The sequence below is a fragment of the Corvus hawaiiensis genome, chromosome 2 (genome assembly GCF_020740725.1).
Source record: "Corvus hawaiiensis isolate bCorHaw1 chromosome 2, bCorHaw1.pri.cur, whole genome shotgun sequence".
Lineage (NCBI taxonomy): Eukaryota > Metazoa > Chordata > Aves > Passeriformes > Corvidae > Corvus > Corvus hawaiiensis.
In genome coordinates, this window is record NC_063214.1 from 40,850,821 (window position 1) to 40,869,183 (window position 18,363).

An 18,363-nucleotide genomic window follows, 5' to 3' on the forward strand; every position below is an offset into this window, starting at 1 on the left:
CGGCATGAAGCTGAGACTGGGGAGGTTTAGGCTGGATATTAGGAAAAGGTTCTTCACCCACAGGGTGGTTGGGCACTGGAACAGGCTCCCCATGGAAGTGGTCACAGCACCAGCCTGACAGAGCTCAAGAAGCGTTTGGACAATAATCTCAGGCACACGGTGTGACTCTTGGAGTGTCCTGTGCAGGGCCAGGAGTTGGACTAGATGATCCTTCTGGGTACCTTCCAACTCAGCTTATTCTGTGATTTTCCCACTCTCATGAGACTTATGTTTTGGTTGATTGGCTTTTTTCTCACAAACTCTCATCCACACTCTTCACTTAGTGACCCACTTATGCTGTATGTATTTTTTTCCCTTTCATCCCTACCCAGAGATTTTCAGTATGACTCACTTCCTACCACATTGGAGACCTCAGATCTAGCCTACATCTTTGATATGCAAGGAACACTTCCTTCCTTTTGTCCATGAACCCATTATACCCTTCAAATTTATACCTCTAATCAATATGCCAATTATGTGAATTTTCTCTCCAAGTCTGTTCTGTAAATTAAATCACATTCTAATCCTCTGCATGAATATATTCAGGTTTACAGATGTTTTTATCATATACAGAAACCTAAAATGTTTGGCAGCCTATGCTACAATCCCCTTTGATACTCCTAAACCCTGTGAAAGAAAATATCTCTTCTAGTTTCTTGGCTTTTGTTCAAGTCAGCAAGTCATGTTTGGCTATACTCATCTGTAGTGCACTGTCCATTGCTACTCTTGGTCCTGGTTTAAAACTCTCCACAAGACATTTACAAAATAATCTTCTGAGTTTCTCTTCCCCTTTCACATGTTCTAAACTCTGCCATCAGTCAAAGAATGACTCATGAAATATCCTTGGATGAAGCAGTGAAAGCCCTCCTGACAGCACCATCTGCTTAGCTGTGGCTTTGTTAACTGGATACATTTTTATGTGAATGTGCTTTGTCCCTTCACCAGAGGAACAGATGGGAGTCCCCAGTCCTTCAGTTTTCCTTCCACTATCTCACAGTCAGTTTGGATCAGTGTAGGAACACCAGCAGGGCTCATGTGCAATAGCAGAATTATGCCTTGGCCAACAGTCTGGATGCAGCTCAGCAAATTTCAGTAATATTTCATCTCCCAGGTACTCTCCAGTACATCTCTAGGAGTCTCTGAGACTCTGGGCAGAGCTTTTCCTCTATGATCCTCAAAATACTGACCTGCTGACTTCGACAGAGGCTTAGAAACTAGAAGAGATATTTTCAAGAAGAGAAATTTAGTCATTATAGAGATTTACACATACACTCATACACTCATCTAGATCCCTGCCCCTCTGGCAGCATTGGTTGTCCAGCTGAGCTCACTTTCAACCTGTCATGCAAGCTGTCCCTGAGCGTGCAATGGAACAGATGACATATAAATGGGTATTTTTTCTTCTTCTTTATTTTACTACCACTTTATTTTTGAAATGCCTCAATTTTGAAAAAAAAAATATTCTATCCATAAACTAAAATTAAGCAGGATTTGCAAAATCTGAAGAGTTTGGAAAGATGAAAGTGGAACTAAAGACAAAGAAACAGAATCATAGAATGGTTTGTGTTGGAAGGAACCTTAAACATCATCGAATTTCAACCTCCCTGTCATGAGCAGGGAATATTCCACTATATCATGTTACTCAGAAAGAAAGAAAACACAATATTTGTTTATTTTCTTCCTTCATATACTTTTATAACTTACTTTATATATGTTATATTTCAACTTCCCAAACTTTTTCCAAATGATACTTGTAGAACAATATATTTTAAAAGTCCAGAGTACTAAATTCTAATAGAAAAACCCAGTAACTACCTCATCAGATAAATTATTATCACTGTAATCTGCTAAAACCATTACTTCATCACTAGATTAACTTTGCTTTTTTCTTTGTTGCTAGCCAAAACCAATTCCAATTAACAACTCCAGCTCAATTTTCCTGTGCAGGTAATGTCCTCTGCTGCAGGAAGGTGCTACGCTTCTATGGGTAGCATGACAATTTCAGTGGAATGTGACAAGAATTCAGTTATACCAAGAAGCTAGTCTTAATGAAATGGACTTTTCAAAGTCAGCTTCTTTTCTGTCTTCATTTCTGTTAGTTGAAAAAACATCTTTATAAGGTTAATGCATCAAGCAACACATATTGAGAGCACCAGACTGCCGGCAGTACAAAACCAAATAACCTGACTTCCATTATTTGGAAACTTTAATCTCTCTGCAATTAATCAGAGGTAAAGGCATAATTTAAGGCTACATTATTCTTGCTGCTACAAAGCTCCCTATTTGCAATGTACTTGTTTTTATTCCTCACTATAGATGGCAGAAGCCCACAGGCAGCCTCACCAGTGTGTGGGTCCTGGCTACACTGAGTTCTTGTCAAAGAGGCAATTTAATCACTGACAATAGACCTGCAAATTAATAGTGGTCCCTCAGGACGTGACTACAGTTACAGGAGGTGGTTCCTCTAGGATACTCCTATTAGCAAGGGAAGAACCAGCAGTTCATAACCTGTCATACACAACTTGTAGTTTTATTCTTTTTTGTAGCAGAGACTTAATACACTCACCTGTCAATCCCTTGTGACATTTTGGTGGTACCCGCATGTATCCATGAAAACTAGGGTTTTCATGGCCTCATAATATATGCAATACTCTACATATCTCTTTTTGTGTTTTCCTTTAAGCATCCAGCGAGAAAATAGTTTTTCTAATGGTCCTTCAAATATACTATTGGGTATATCATGTTCTGGTTCCCCTTTAGCACTGACTGTTTTCCACAGATCGCTGGGGTGCAATCCTTATTTTTGCAACCCAGTCAGAACTCTGAGATACTACATTGTTAGTGACACTTCCAGGGTCATTTTGAGTATAGCGTTGCTTCCATTGTTTTCAGTAATTGCAGAATGATCTTTCCAGTAATTTCTGCAAAAGATGTAATTTCTCAAAGAATTCTAGAAATATCTAGATTGAAAGAGGCCTCTGGAGTTCATCTGGAGTCGCCCATAGCCTTGTCAATTGAACTTTGAATTTTTCCAGTGATAGATGTCCCTTGGTCTCTCTCAGCACCCATCCTAATGCCACACAACACTCATGCTGAGGATTTTTAACTTATACTGGTTCAGTTTCCCTTGTTGCAACTTTTGACCATCACCTCCTCTCCTTTCACTGCACACATTCAAGGAAATGATGGCTTCATCGTCTCCACATTTCTCATTATGAGAGTGAAAAACTGCAACTAAATCAGCCTTCAGCTTCCTCTGCTCCAAGCTAAACCTACCCAGTTCTCATCAGTTGATCTCCATGCTAGTGGTGCTTCACTGTGCTCTCTCTCCAGTTTGTTGATCTCTGTCATGCACCAGAGACCCCTAAACTGGACAGTGCAGTCCATGTTCAGCTGTCTTCTTCCTTAGCATGAATGTCTAACCTCAGAAGTTCAGTGCAGGGAATCACAACTTGTTTTGGTGTCACATTTGTAGAGCACTCAACACCATGGGCCTCTGCACCTGAGCGGGTTTTGTCTAAAGAAGGAAGGGGTTCAAGATAAAAAGGCTATGTCTTCAAGCCTGGAAATGCTTAACATCATGTATAAAAAGTATAGCAACAGGTGCCTTCAGGACTAGTATGTCAGAAAAGCAAAACAGGACTGAAAGTGTTAGAACAAGCTTTGATAGAAGAAAAAAATAGAAATTCATTAGGATTGTGGAAGATTAGTAAAACATGAAAGCCATGTCCACATGCTGACACCCGTCAAGAGCACAGAGACCATAAGTTAAAAACTGTAAAAATAATCAAGATGTCTTTTCTGTAGGCAGAAGACAGCTGGTAAGTGACCCTGGCCTCCTGCTGAATGCTGGGCTCACTGCTGTGAGCACATGTACCTGCTACTGAGATTCATGAGCCATTTCTCTGCCAGACACAAGAGACCCAGTGTTCCATCTGCAGGCATGGGGGGACCAGGCAAGTGATCCATGCTGCAGCTGAGCCCTGCAGCCAAACTGGAGAATTCAGAAATGAATCAGAGCATCTTGGCGTCCCAATCTGGGAATGTGTCCTAAGTCGCAAACATGGTGGATGAGGGGGAATATACCCAAATATACCTGGTAAAAGTTCTGATCCAGTTATTTCACCATGGAAGCCACTGTGAAGAAAATTAACTCTACCCCAGCCAAAACCATCACAGTCACACAAAAATAAAATTCTAAAACATGCTTCTGTGCTATTATAATTTTCTTTTAAGTAATATGGTTCAATATTTCTTAACCTTAAAATCAACCCTTTTTTTCTCTCTATAATAGAAGTAACCCACCATGAAAAAACATAAATACCATAATTGACAATAAAACCATATAAAACTCTCTGACTTATGACTGAAAGAACACACTTTGGAAAGGTTCATTTTCTTCTGCATCATGAGATGAAAAATAATTGTCATCACTCCCCTGCAAGCCATCCACTGTGATTTCTATTTCATAAGGATGCAATTATTGTGAAATGTTAAATCCCTCTAAAAGACGCTTGAACTCACTGAAGGGCCATTAAAATTTATCAGCCTCACATCACAGAAGTCTTGATGATTTTTCTGCCTCTTGGTTTCAGTTAATATGGCCTCAATGACCTCAACTTTCACTTAAATGTCAGATTAAGATTAGATGTCCAGCATGGCTAAATTCTGACAACCCACTTTGTTGTGAAACTAGACTGCTGGTCTGATATGGTCAAAATGAATATTTTATCTTTCCAAGTACCCAGGGAAGTAGATAGCTTTGTCTGGAAAGACAAATAGGGATGACAATGGAAACCTATTCAGGACAGGAATCCTAGATGACAGTCATTAAGCTCAGAAAAGAGAGAAGCTGCAGAAAGCAGCATCTTTGACAGAGTATTTCTTCTGTGTTAGGGGTAAGACAGAGTAATTTGACTCATTTTATACTCAGTATGCTTTTATCAGTTTAATTTGCAAATCTTCACATGTGTGCTGATTTTGGCTGGGATAGAGTTAATTTTCTTCACAATAATTTGTACAGGGATGTCTTTTAGATTTGTGCTGGAAACAACGTGGATAACACAGGGGTGTTTTAGTCACTGCTGAGCAGAGCTTACACAGGGTCAAGGCCGTTTCTGCTCCTCACCCCACCCCACCAGTGAGGAGGTTGGGAGGGCACAGGGAGTCAGGGTGGGACACAGCTGGGACAGCTGACTCCAACTGATCGAGGAGATACTCCATACCATAAGATGTCATGCTCACAGATAAAGCTGGGGAGAGAATAAGGATGGGAGGACATTTGGAGTGATGGTGTTTGGCTTTCCAAGTCACCATGATGTGGGATGGAGATGGCTGAACACCTGCCTGCCCATGTGAAACAGCAAATTAATTCCTTTTTTTGCTTTGCTTGTGTGCACAGCTTTTGCTTTACCTACTAAACTGTTTTTATCTGAACCCATGGATTTTCTAGCTTTTACTCTTTGAATTCTCTTCCCCATCCCATCATGGGGGAGGGGGGCTGAGAGAATGGCTCTGTGGAGCTCAGTTACCAGCTGGGGATAAACCATGACAACAGGTTAATCAAGCCACTGTCATGAAAATCTCCCAACAGACATCCCACAAACCAAGACAGAGGATGTCAAGTTATGATGATGATTTTTAAAAGGGAATAAAAACTTAAAATAAAAATAAAACTTGAGATATTGCCTTTGTAGCAAAGGATAGCTTAGCTGCTCGGCCACCACACAAGAAATCCTGGCAGGGAGACCTGATGATGGAAGTGCCTTTCTTATCATACCTGCTAACACATTCAATTTCCTCAGTTCAGCCTAAAATGCAGCTCTTTGTTTCTAGTCTAGGTTTCAGATACCAGCAGTCAGCAGCATGAACCGTCTGACCAATCACCATATAAAATATCACAGGGGAGATTTCTCAAACACAATGTTTTAAAAAGAATGAGATTCAGAATATCATATTTGCAAGCCCTTTTTGTTTCTGCTAGGAGCCTTGTCTTTCAACTTTCAGAATTTAGACAATTCCACTTTTCAGTTTCTAAAAAAAAATTCCAATAGCTGTCACGTATCACATGAAGAAAAAAGAAAAAGACAATACAATGATTTCCATGGACCTTAAAAGTATTTCATGTAACAAATTATTAAGGAATACTTATGCTTCAGCTGCTAAAATATAGGTCTCTGGATCTCATTGAACTCCAGAAGCTGGCAGACTAGAAGTCTGCCACCAGAAATTACAGTCAGCATCATGCTATTACTCTTTTTTCCTGAGGATATGCAGCCTAGATTCTTCAAAACAAAAATGTCGTTTCAAGTAGTTTTCTCATCATGCTTGACTGTATCCATAAGTGAAGTTATCACCTTGCACAAGATCTGTCTTCAAAGCAAACAATAAAATTGTGCCTTCCCTCCTGCAGTACACCCGAGATGCTCAAACAACCTTGCACCTCAGCTTCTTTCAGCCTCAAATACTGCCAACGGTGTTGCTCACAAACAGCAGAAATCAAACTGTCAGAAACTGCTACATTCTAGCTCTGTCCTCATTACAGGCTGGTCTCTACTTTTTGTACTCGGTGCCAACGTAAATGTTTGTTACAGGATTTTCCCTCACTCGCTGCAAGGCAGCACTGACACGCTCGCTTCCAGCCTAAGGATTTCCCAGCTGTGAGTCACAGCCCACTGCACAACAGCCACCCCTGTGACCAAACATTGCTAGGGAAACTACTCAGCCTGGACTTCCCACTCTAATCTTATTACTTAATGGGCAAAAGTGAAGGAGCATCCAGTACCATCAGAATTCAGGACTGGTGAGAGCTGCCAACTGGATAACATAAGTCGGTAAGGGTTCCATGTTATAGGAGTTCCTGTTACAAAAAGTAACACCAACAGCTTCAGCAGGGGCATTGATCAGGACACCAAAGTGAGCAGAGCTTAGTGTTTACCGCATTAAAGCCTATTCCTTTGCTCATTTTGCCATATACTGGTCCTAGCTGGTCGGGACACAAGCTCCATCTCTTCTGATTAAACTTCACAATGTACTGAAGCAAATTATTACTGTTGTTCTTAAAGGAAAGCTCTTTCCAATAAAGACACCTGCACAAACAGATCTTACCAAGCACGGACTTTATACCAAAATTAAAGGACCACAGTCATCGAACCCCATAAATCAATCCAAAATACAGTCTCATGCAAGCATGCCCTCCTCTGCACTCCATCATACCATGCTCTCCTTCCTCCCCTTAACAGATATGCATGTAGTTACATACATTTTAGTGACACCTTCACCTTAAATTTCTGCATGGATTTCCCATACCTTACACAATTTGGAATTGATGGAACTGTGCATTCACTTTGAGGAGTAACCCGTTGGACTACAAGGGTCTAGAGAAGTGACCGTTGATCATCTTGAGTCTATTTTATGTGCTCCAGCTAATCCTAGCAACAGAACAATCATGGTTATCTCCAATTTGCCTTCTACATGCCATTTCCTTATTTCTCTCTCTCTTAAAAAACCCCACAAACAAAACCAAAATGAAGGCACAGGGAGAATGCTGGAAAAGAGATTTGCCTCTGCCCTGCCACCTGGGCTGTGAGTATTTTTGGCTGCCATTTGTTTATGTGAATCTTGAAGCTTGTTCTTGTTCTACTGCATTGAAGCAGAGCTGGAGTAAACCAACTCTCATTGCTGTTCGTGCGCTAAACTCTTCTCCAGCTTTCAATTCCCCTTTAGTGTTCTTACTGGGCACCTAGCTCTGATTTCATGCTTTTTTCTTTTTAGTGAGTCTCAGACCATTCATTCTCTACAACTCACAGACATCCAACTTTCACTCTGCCAAGATGGTCTTGTGTCATGCAGTTCACTTTGCCTACGGATTGTTAAATGCTCCCCCACGAGTCAATTCAATTTAACATCATCCTGCAGTAATGGTTCAGAGGAATATGGATCAGATGCTTTCTCAATGCTGGACCTCAACTGGATGGAGAGATGGGCTGACAGGAACTTCACAAAGTTCAACCAGGAGAAGTGCAAAGTCCTGTACCTGGAGAGGAACAACTCCCAGCAGCAATATATGCTGGGGTCCACCCAGCCAGAAAGCAGCTTGTCAGGAAAGGACCTGTGGCTCCTGGCTGACACCAGGCTGAATGCAAGTCAGCAGTGCCCCTGCTGCAAAGACAGTGAATAGTACCCTGAGCTGCATTAAACAAAGTATTGCCAGTAGGTCAAGGGAGGTGATACATCCCCCTTATGTAGCATTGGAGAGGTCACACCTGAAGTACTGTGTCCAGAGCTCCTCAGTATGGGAAAGACACGGACACAGTGGAGAGAGCCCAGTGAAGGGCCACAGGGATTATTAAGGGACTAGAGTACTTAACATATCAGGAAAGACAGAGAGAGCTGCGACTCTTTAGGGGATCTTACCAATGCCTATAAATATCTGAAGGGAGGGTGCAAAGGAAACGGAGCCAGGCTCTTTTCAGTGCCAGGTCCAGAGGCAATGGGAACAAACTGAAACGCAGAAGGTTCCCTTTGAACATCAGGAAACACTTTTTTCTTGTGAGCGCTAGCACAGATTGGCCAGGGAGGTTGTGGAGTCTCCATCTTTGGACGTACTAAAAAATGTCTAGACATGGTCTGGAACAATTGGTTCTAGGTGGTCTTGCCTAAGCAGGGGGGTTGAACCAGGTACCCCCCAGAGGTCCCATCCAACCTAAACCATTCTGTGATTCTGTCTGAGAACAGTAATAGGTTATTTCCCTTACAGAATCTTTCAACCAACCTAAGAAACAGAGTCAGAGTTAGGTTATCTTGTCACATTATTGGAAGCTGTAGGGGGATCTACACATAAGTGTGTGTTTCAGTGATTGGAAGTGAGAATCACGTGCAGTTGGGATGAGGAGAAGCAGGATTATAAGGTTTGATTGCTAGTTCCCATGATGCTTTGATGGATAGAATAGCTTAATCTCTCTGTGCCTTACTTTACCCACATGAATAATGAGAACGCATTTTACTCCCTTACATAATTACCACTGGGTAAGGTTGGTCATTTAATGACCTTAACACATTTTGAGATCATTATGTGAAGGACACCATATGCGGTGGTAACATCAGTTATGGAAGTGGGTATAGTAGCAGGAGACAGATTTATGTCCTAATCCAGGAATGCATCCTAAACCATGAATACGGGGTGTGCAAGGGATTTGAATATACCCAGAGCAAGATTAAGACACAAATGAGGTCAAATGTGGGTAAGCAAAACAATAACGCACTTTTATTTACTATCAAGGAAGACAGCAAGGAGGAAAGATAGAAAAGTAGGAAAACGCAAAGAATTACAGAAAACAAGAAAGGATCCCACAGCCCCTTGTCACACCGGGTCCTCACCTGCAGACTGTATCGATGGCGCCTGGGGTCTCACGGTTCACACTGTCGGCAGTTCAGGAACGAGAAGCTGAGATCTGCTTCTTTTGTTTTCTAAGTGTCACAGTTCGCTCCGATGGACCCAAGCAGTGGTGAAAGGGGTTGTTTTCTAGCAGTTCTGCTATTAAAGATCAAATTAACATGTGGCTTAACATGTGAAATTGCTTTACATAAATATTACTTACTAGTTAAATACAGGCTGTAGAAATGCGTGTGCTGCATATATGAATATTAACAAATGCAGGGCCCATTTGAACAAGGCACAGGCAGCCTCCAAACCTCAAAATAAGAATCTGAGTCAAAGCATAATTGTGTGTAAGCTCAAAACTCTGTCATTAATGTTAATCATCTTCATTAAAGCATCCCTCCTCCTGCAGTCACTTTAAGCCATGTATCCATCTTTCTCTGACCAGAAATCAGTACTACTTTAAAATAAATTTTTGGGTATTAAATCATTAGAGCTTTTTGTTGTTTGAATCATAATATTTAGCCAGCAAGGCAGTTAAGTTTAAAATCACTCAGCCAAGGACAAATTCCAGCTGTGGAAATGGAAAATAACTGGTCATGCTTGAAGAGAATGGCAGCACTACAGCAACAGGTCTGCTGTGTTTGATGGCTTGAAGAGAACCAGGCATTTTGGCTATAGGTGGAGGGACATTTGCCACAAAGAGGACAAACCTGAGAAACTGCATGAAGGTAAAGAGACCACAGGAGGCAGGAGGCCTGGCAGGAGAGTTTTGAAGCTCTGTTTGAAACACTGCAGCTAAAACTTTTAGAAATGTTCTATCGTAAAGTCATTTTCAGTCACAGCTTTAAATTATTGACATTATGTACTAAATTGTTATCAGTGTAATCTTTACTTTCTGATATTTCATTCCATAAGAATTTGCTTGTTGTTCTTTTTCATTAGGAGAAACAATTTGATGAGATTTGGAAGACTAAGCCCCAAAGGCAGGTAGTGTACAGCTAAGTGTACTTCAAAGTGGAGCATTGGATTTGTCAAATGGACAGTAGAAATGGGAGATATGCAGGAAGATAATTTTGGTATCTTAAGCTGCTTCTTTCTTTCAGAATAACTGTCCCAATATTGCTCTTGAAATAAGATTTGGTTTTGCAGTTTAGAAAAAAACAAAAGATGATGATAATAATAACTGACTTTTTGACACCCTGTCACAATCCTTCAAGAGTTTATCCCTAATCTGAGGACTCCTGCTGGAATGGCAAATCCAAAAATACTCCATTTTCTTAACTCTTGGCAAAACTATTTGCTACATGACAGGAAATGGAGACTGATCAAGCGGCTCCGCACACAGAGAAGGCATCAGTGAGACATCAACTGAACCATAATGACTTCTAAAGTCTCTTGGCAATGCTCTTACCAAAACATTACGCAGAAGTTAAGATAGCAATGCTTTTATCTATTCCCTCTATGAACTAAAAGGAGGACACAGCCCTGCAGCCAAAGCAGCGTGCAGAGGAGAGAAGTAAGGTTAGCACTTAAAGTTTAGGTGAACACTTCAAAAATTTCTGATTATTTGACCTCATTATGTTTTTATGCAGTTTCTGTAATAACAGTCTCCAAGAGTAGCTATGACATCTGCCAATCTGGAACTACAGAAAAATAATGAAATAAAAGACTTTCAGTCTAAGTAGTCTACATCTAAATAGCCGCAGTGTTATTAAATGCTACAAACTTCTTCAAAGTCCATGTGTAGGAGTTTACTGACTAGGCAAAAATGAACTTTCTTTCACTTTCAGCTCATTCTTTTATGAAGCACTGAATATTTACGTACTTTTAGCTAGTTATTTTATTTTTTCTTAAAGCTGAGATGAAAGCTTGATTGAAAAAGACCCTTGCATTGGAAACCAATCCCTCTGTGAAAAAAGGACAACAGAATATTTAACTTTTTGAGCAATACAGTGTCTAATGAAGTCTTGGCAGTTACAGTTGTAGTTTTAACTGAAGCGCTTAAAGGGCAGGTATTGCTTAAACTGGATGCCTGTCCAAAAACATGTTGTCTGGAAGATGTAACTCAACAAAATTGAGATGTAACTCAATGAAATTGAACTCAACAAAAGGAGAGGATTCAGAATGAGGCAGCCTGTAAGGATGTGTGCGGTTGCTCACACAACTCCTGATCAGGTTTTAGCTAGCACATTGCTCATACTAAGGCCTGACCTATGCTTGGACCAGCACCATTAGGTCAAAGTGAGAACAACACACATCCAGAACACAAGTTGTGCTCATCCCTGGAGGTGTTCGAAATGAAGCTGAATGAGACTTCAAGCAACCTTTTTTTGCAGCCCTTCTGCTTCAAATACATATGAAATGAGGTCCAAAACACAGCTCAGGTCCAGGTTCAATCACCTCCGCTTGGCACTATTTCAACATGAACTCACTAGCAAGAACACGTGCTTACACTGGTAGGTTCTATTTAGGGATATCTGCATCTGTCTCTAAAATTAGTCACCTGTTCGTCCTGGTCAGAATCTGTTTGAGTTGAAGAATCAACCTTTAGCTGAAGATCTTCTCCCTGTAGTGTAGGAAGCTAAGCAAGCAAGGAAAAAGAGAAGCAAACCCTCGGCAGGACTGCAGCATCACATTGCCTTCAAGCAGAGAGCATGAAGAAATGTGACTTCTGCCAAGGGTAATGTAAGAGCTCAGGAAGAGAGCTAAGTACCTTATTCTCAGAAAAGGACATAAAATGTTCCTTCTGTTCTGCTCTTGCAGCTGACAATAGAGATAAAAAATAAGATAAGAGTGTTGCTGCTGTGAGTGCTTCTTTCACTTTGCTTTTCCAAAACTGATTCACTCCAGAGAGGCTTACAAAGGTGACCATGTAGTCCCTCTGAAATTACCTTTGCTGTGCTCCACTGCAGCAGAGTGCATGTCCACTCTATTTTGGTCTGCAGCAGGACACCACACGCTGGCCAACACTTTCCTTCGACCTTTAGAATCAGTCTGCATAATTTAAAAGACACATGTGAGAACTGGCACAGGCCACTTCCACACCTCCTTCCACCCTCAAAGCTTCTGCTTCAGCCAAGAGGCTTAATGAGAGGGATCAGGTGATGGAAAGAACAAAAAGGGCAAGCACAGCCAGCGCATTTGGCACCTCTCATGAACAGAACTTCCAAAATAGGACAAAGTCCACCTCTCCAAACTTGAGAGAACCTAGGCAGAAGAAATAGGTCTCTAAACTGTGGGTCATATGCAACCATTTGACATTGACTGGATCCACAGAACAGATCAGTGAGGTGGGAAAAATCAATTCTCACAATGCCAGCCTTCTAGGACTTCACAGCACTGTAACTAGAAGGAAGTTTTACTTCTTTGTCCTAGAAATCCCACTTGTACATCAGCTGCAAGGAGGCCCAGGACATTAGCTTGACCTCACTTTGTCCCAGTCCCATCTGAACAGCTTGTCTGGAGCAGCGGCATGTCAAGGTCCAAGTTACGAGTGTGTGGCAGAAGCAGCAGCTAAGGAAAATGAGCCCAGAAGACAGTGAGTCAGAGGGACCCCACTGTCTTCCTCAGAGAAGGTACCTCAGAATCCCAGGGAAAATCCCTGTCTTCCTGTTTTGCTTCTCCTCCTGCTGGTGGCAAGACCCCATCTTCTTTTTTTGCTGCTTCCCCTGCTGGTTGCAAGACTCTGTCTTCCTTTTTCGCTTCTCTCACTGCTGGTTCCAAGATCCCTAAGAAAAGACAAGCACGTAATAGCTACAAATGCTTATTTTACTCTGCTTTTTTGCATCTGATTCATGTCAGAGAGGCTTACAAAGGTAACCACTTAGTCCCTCTGAAATCACCTTTGCCATGCTCCACTGCAGCAGAGCGTGCATCCAATTTATTGCAGTCTGCAACAGGATGCTGGACAGCAGCCGACACTTTCCCTTCACCTTCAGAGTCAATCTGCGTAATTTAAAAGGCACACATGAGAACTGGCACAGGCTGCTTCTCCATCCACTTCCACACTCAAAGCTTCTGCTTCAGCCAACACGCCTAAGGAGAGGGATAAGGTGATAGAAAGAAGAAACAGGGCCAACACAGCCAGCGCATTCAGCATCGTCCACCTGCCCAAGCTAGAGAGAACATAGGCAGAAGAAATAAATCCCTAAATTGTGGATCATAAACAACCATTTGACAATGGCGATTCACAAAAGTGATTTGTGAGGAGGAAAAATCAGTTCTCACAATGCCAGCCTTCTAGGACTTCAGAGGACTGTAACCAGAAGGAAGCTTTACTTCTTTGTCCTAGAAATGCAGCTTGGGTGTCATAGGTTAGCAAGCATAGTCCCGGAAGGGATGTCCTTGCTAAGGGGTGCTTACAGTTTCCTCTGGGAACTGATAGAACCTATCAGCTGGCCAGTTTGAATATGGACAATTCTCTAAGCCACTTAAAGTTGTGACCACCTCTGTGATCCACATTTAAGAATAGCCAAACTCCCCCTCCAAGCTCTCTCTCGTTTCCGGCGCTGGCACAGGTGGCTGCGGGCCCCGTGTGGGGCCAGCGGGCCCGGCCAGGCCCTGCTTGGGCCAGGCCGGGCCGGGCCACGGCCATCCTGGAGCCGATGGACCTGTTCCAGCCATGGAACCCCCCCCACTGCCTTGCCGTGGGCAGCCGGAGCGGCTCGGCTCTCCCCCCTCTCCACTGCGATAAGAAAAATTCAACATTCCAGCTGCAAAGCTGCAAGGCCGAGGTGAGATTAACCCTTTTATTGCTGTGAAGAGCTGAAAACCTGAGGGAAGAGAGAGAGGAGATGCCTAAAGCTGAAATTCTGTTGTGAAGCTATGATATATCAGAGTATCCTGTTGTAATTCCATGAAGATATGAGGGGTGGAGTGTTCAACTCGTAAGCAAAAGCACCTGCGCTGAGATAGGCAGATGCTGACGCAGCTGTAATTTCATGAGAAGTTTGGACAGGGAGAGATGAACCAGATGAGGACTTTTGCTCCAAACGGAAAAGGAGAAAACCTCAGTCCCGAGAGATGCTCCCAGAGATAGTCCTAACAATGAAGATGATGAAGACCCTTTGCTCCCAGGGAAGGAGAAGGGCCTCTGTTTTTGTTCCTGAACGGCTCAACCTTAAAATTGTACCCCAAAAAACTTCAAGAGTGGATCCTCGAAAGCAGTTGTGGGAAAAGCTGCAAGTCGGGGGAAAGGACTCACACGCAGGCAGAGAGACTCCTCTTCCTAAATGGACTGAACGATATTTGGAAGTGGGCGGCTGTCTCGTTGTGATAATGTTTTCATAGCATGAGCAAGAAGAGACTTCTCTTTCTAAATGGACTGAACAAGGTTATTATGGAAGTGGTAAACAGACTGAACATCTTAAGGGTTGTCTTTTCACATTGTCAGTGGGAGAAGGGAGGAAGGTGGGGGGAGGAGGAGAGTTCTGAAGGTGGTATAATTTTTATTTTTCCCTCTTTTAGGTTTGTTAATAAACTTCTTTATATTCTTTCAAGTTTGGTGCCTGCTTTGCATTTCTCCTAATTCTTATCTCACAGAAGATAAACAGTAATGAGTATTTTGGACCAAACCACTACACTAAATTGGTGTTTCTGCCCGGTTACAAACCGAACCCGCGACATTGGGGATCAACTGCAAGGAGGCCCCAGACATTAGCTGGACCTCACTTTGTCCCAGTCCTAGCTGAACAGATTATCTGAAGCAGTAGCATGTCAAGATCCAAGGAAGAGGCATGTGGAAGAAGCAGCATCAAAGGAGAATGAGCCCAGACGCAGGTGAGCCAGGGGGACCCCAGTGCCTCCTTCAGAGAAGGTACCTGAGAACCCCAAGAGAAATCATTGTCTTCCTCTTTTGCTTCTCCTGCTGCTACTGGCAAGACACCTAACAAAGATAAGAAGCATGTCATTTCTGTGGGTGCTCATTTCACTCTGCTTTTCTCCACCTGCTTCACTCCAGAGAGGCTTACAAAGGTAGCCACTTAGTCCCTCTGAAATTACCTTTGCCGCACTCCACTGCAGCAGAGCACACATCCAACCTGTTGCTGTTTGCAGCAGGAAGCTGCATGCTGGCCAACACTTTCCCTTCACCTTTAGAATCAGTCTGTGTAATGTAAAAGACACACGTGAGGACTGTGCCTGGCACAGGCAGCTTCTCCACCCGCTTCCTTGCTCAAAACTTCTTCTTCTGCCAACAGGGCTAAGGAGAGGGATCAGGGGATGAAAGGAAAAAAAGAGCAAACACAGCCAGCGCATTCAGTGTCCTGTTGAGCAAGGTTTTCAGAATAGGATCAAGGACACCTGTCCAAGCTAGAGAGAACCTAGGCAGAAGAAATTATCTAAAGTGTAGGTCATACAGGACCTGTTTCACATTGACTGCATCTGGAGGAGTAAGAGGGACCAATCTGGTTTTTATTTATGCCTCAGCATATGTTATACATGAGGGGAAAAATGACTATAGGGGTTGTACACGTGCTGGAATCCCTGTCCCCGGGGAGCCTTTGCCTGGCCACCGATCAGGGCAGAGAAAGTTTCTGTGATTGGCGGCAAGCGACCCCAATAACTTGCCAGTGGGGCAGAACCCTGGATGCCCAGGAAAAAATGCCTGGTAAATGGGGCCGATGGGAGGAGCCTTAGCACGCAGAAGCAGTGAACCACACCACAACAGGGACCATTTCCTTTGGGTTTCTTGAGGGGAGCAGGGCCTTGCCTGGAGGGTCAGCTCACTCACTCCCCCCTGCCTCCCGTCTTTTCCTCCCTGCGATCCTGCTTCCCTGTCCGCACCTGTCCTGTCCTGCTTCGCAGTTTCCCCAAGGCAGCTCAACGCCACAGCAACCTCGTGCTCCGCTGTTTCCCCAGCGGAGCAGCCGTCGCCTCCCGCAGCCACCGTGCCCCAACCCTGAGAACCCACAGCTGTTCCACGAGTGCTCCCATAGCCACAGCAGCCTGGTTCTCCGCCGACAGAAGGGACACGCAGCTGGCTGCCGTTTGGAAATCACACCTAGCCCACCACAGGAGCCACGCGGACTCATCACAGCTTGTGGCACACGTGCTCCAGTGTGCAGTGGAAGCGATCTGTCCCTATCTTCTGTTTCTCTCTCCGTCTCTCTTCCCCTCTTTGCACCCTTTTGTATCCCCCTTCGGTAGCAACACTTTTCTTTGGCAATGAACAGTTCTCAGATATAATATTGCCACACTTGCGCTTTATTTTCGTCCGAGAAATCTATCAAAAGGAATCCTCCCTGACTCCCCTTTTATAGCAAGATGGGACAAGGGGTAATCTGAGTGATGGATAAACAGCAATCCTCACAGTGCCAGCCTTTCACTGGTTTCAGAGGTCTGTAACCAACAGGGAGCTTTCCTGCTTTGTGCTATACTAGAAATCCTGATTGGAGGTCAGCCGCAAGGAGGCCCAAGACACTAGCTGGACCTCACTTTGTCCCAGTCCTAACTGAACAGACTATCTGAAGCAGTGGCTGGCTAAGGTCCAAGTTATGAGTGTGTGGCAGAAGCAGCAGCAAAGGAAAATGAGCCCAGAAGCCAGGGAGCCAGAGGGATCCCACTGCCTCCCTCAGAGAAGGTACCTTAGGAGTGCAGAGGGAGCATTTGTCTTCCTTTTTCTCTGCTCCTTCTGCTTTGTAGTCTCCTAAAAAAGGATGAACGTGTAATTTCTGTGAGTGCTTATTTCACTCTGCTGTTCCCGATCTGCTTCATTCCAGAGAGGCATATAAAACTGACCATTTAGTCCCTCTGAAATTACCTTTGCCACTCTCCACTGCAGCAGAGCGTGCATCCAACCTGTTGTAGTTTGCAGCAGGAAGCTGCACGTTGACTGATGCTTTCCCTTGACTTTTGGAATCAGTCTGTGTAATTTAAAAGATGCATGTGAGAACTGGCACAAGCTGCTTCCACACTCAAAGCTTCTGCTTCAGACAACAGGCCTAAGGAGAGGGATCAGGTGACGGAAAAAACAGAAGAGGCAAGCACAGCCAGTGTGTTTGGTATCTCTATTGAGCATTTTTAAAACAGGAGCAAGTCCACCTGCCCAAGCTTGAGAGAACATAGGCAGAAGAAATAAATCTGTAGACTGTAGGTCATATGGGAACCTAGTTGACATTAACTGCACGTACAGAAGAGAGCTGTTTGATAGAAAAACAGCAATCTTCACAATGCCAGCCTTGCATGGTTTTCACAGAACTGTAACCAAAAGGGAGCTTCACTACATTATCCTTAGTGCAAATCTAGCTTGGACACCAGCTGCAAGGAGGCCCAGGACATTAGCTTGACCTCACTTTGTCCCAGTCCCATCTGAACAGCATGTCTGAAGCAGTGGCATGTCAAGGTCGAACTTAAGAAGCATGTAGCACAAGCAGCATCAAAGAAAAATGAGCCCACAAGCCAGAGAGTCAGTGGGGCCTCACTGTCTCCCTCAGAAAAGGTACCTCAGAATCCCAGGCAGAATCAGTATCTTCCTTTTTTGCTTCTCCTCCTGCTGGTTGCAAGACCCCTAAGAACACGTGAGAAGCTCGTCAGAGCTCTGAGTGCTTGTTTCACTCTGCTTTTCCAAATCTGATTCACGCCAGAGAAGCCAACAAAAGTAACCATTTAGTCCCTCTGAAATTACCTTTGCCATGCTCCTCAGCAACAGAGTGCATGCCCACTCTACTGTGTTTTCTAGCAGGACGCCACACAGGGTTAATCACTTTCTCTGTAAGATCACTGAGACACTGTATAATTTAAAAGACACATATGAGAACTGGCACAGCCTCCATGTGAACACATTTCCATGCTCAAATCTTCTGCTTCAGCCAAGAGGCCTAACAAGAGAGGGATCAGGAGATGGAAAGAACAAAAAGGGCAAGCACAGCCAGTGCGTTTGGCATTGTTGAGCAGGGTTTTCAAAATGAGACAAAATAAACCTCCCTAAGGTTAAGAGAACCTAG

General features: G+C 43.5%; 1 long non-coding RNA gene across 1 annotated transcript in view; it reads right to left on the minus strand.

The window, feature by feature from the left end:
* LOC125321828 overlaps window positions 1–13,348 on the minus strand; it is a 50,198-nt gene extending 36,850 nt beyond the window's left edge. The window contains exons 1-3 of the long non-coding RNA XR_007201701.1: window positions 13,264–13,348; window positions 13,001–13,149; window positions 9,418–9,574 (exon numbers count right to left, since the gene is read on the minus strand). This is a non-coding gene — a long non-coding RNA (uncharacterized LOC125321828). The remainder of the gene's footprint in view (window positions 1–9,417; window positions 9,575–13,000; window positions 13,150–13,263) is intronic.
* Window positions 13,349–18,363: the final 5,015 nt, after the last annotated feature.